Source organism: Octopus bimaculoides, chromosome 16 (assembly GCF_001194135.2).
Source record: "Octopus bimaculoides isolate UCB-OBI-ISO-001 chromosome 16, ASM119413v2, whole genome shotgun sequence".
Classification (NCBI taxonomy): Eukaryota; Metazoa; Mollusca; class Cephalopoda; order Octopoda; family Octopodidae; genus Octopus; species Octopus bimaculoides.
In genome coordinates this window covers 48,454,462-48,455,663 of record NC_068996.1, presented here as the reverse complement: position 1 = coordinate 48,455,663, position 1,202 = coordinate 48,454,462, and the positions used below count along the sequence as shown (strand labels likewise).

At 35.2% G+C, this 1,202-nt stretch overlaps 1 protein-coding gene across 1 annotated transcript in view; it reads left to right on the top strand.

Moving 5' to 3' along the window:
• LOC106870605 (centrosomal protein of 104 kDa) overlaps positions 1-1,202 on the top strand; it is a 293,281-nt gene that overhangs the window by 284,408 nt on the left and 7,671 nt on the right. The window lies entirely within an intron of this gene.

Here is a 1,202-nt window from a genome sequence, read left to right as displayed (position 1 = left end):
TATATATATTTATATATATATGTGTGTGTATATATATATATATATATATATGTATATATATACACACACACACATATACATATATATATACACATATATACAAAATATGGGGGTTTAGTTTACAGGTGATCTAAAGGAATAGGTATACTAGGTAAGTGCTGTAATGGATTACTGGGGCTCCAAGGTTGTATCCGAGATAGTACTTATGGAGCCATTGCAGATTTCCGATCTAGCAGATATATAATTGTTAAAGAGGTCAACAAACTTTAAGGCAAGGCAAACATCTCAGGTCGTACGAATTATTATTATTTTTTCCAATAATAATAATGCATATGACTTGAGATGTTTGCCTTGCCTTAAAGTTTGTTGACCTCTTTAACAATTATACATATATATATATATACATACACACACACACACATACACAATGGAATCTCTACCAAAAGCACATCAACCAGCTTGATGCTTTACATATATTATGCTTGCGTACTATCTTCAACAGTGAGGTACTGACAAAATGCAACATATCAGGTATTGAAGCCATCCTCATCAAAATACAACTTAGATGGCCAGGTCATCTCTCACGCATGAGCGATATAAGAATTCCAAAGCAACTTCTCTTTGGCCAATCTCCAACAAGAAGGTCAGTTGGAGGGTCACTTTTGCACTTCAAAAACAAACTGAAAGACAATATGAAACGATGTAACATTTTCTTTTCTTCCTGGGAAAACAAAGCATCAGAACACAGGACTTGGTGCCAGTCCTGCTTCTCCTCTGTTCGAAAATTTGAGCAAAATCGATTCCAACACTGAGGCCAACTTCATGCAAACATGAAGGCACACTGGCAAAACGCTGCTCCTCTAAATGGAAACCTTACCTGTCGTTGTGGTACAGAGCAAAGCAGGCTGTACTCAAGAGAACCCACAGTAAATGATCCCCAAACACTCAAGTAAACTGAGTCCTCAACTTGTTCCAGTTACCAAAAGGTTTGCATGGCACCAACAGGACTCAAGGAATACATTTGTGTCCACAGAACACGATTAACGCTTTATTTTACTGAACCTTCGTTTGTCATTCACGACAAGATAATCTATCACATACATACATATATACATACATGCATGCATACATACATACATACATACATACATACACACACACATATATATATATATATATATATATATATATATATATATATA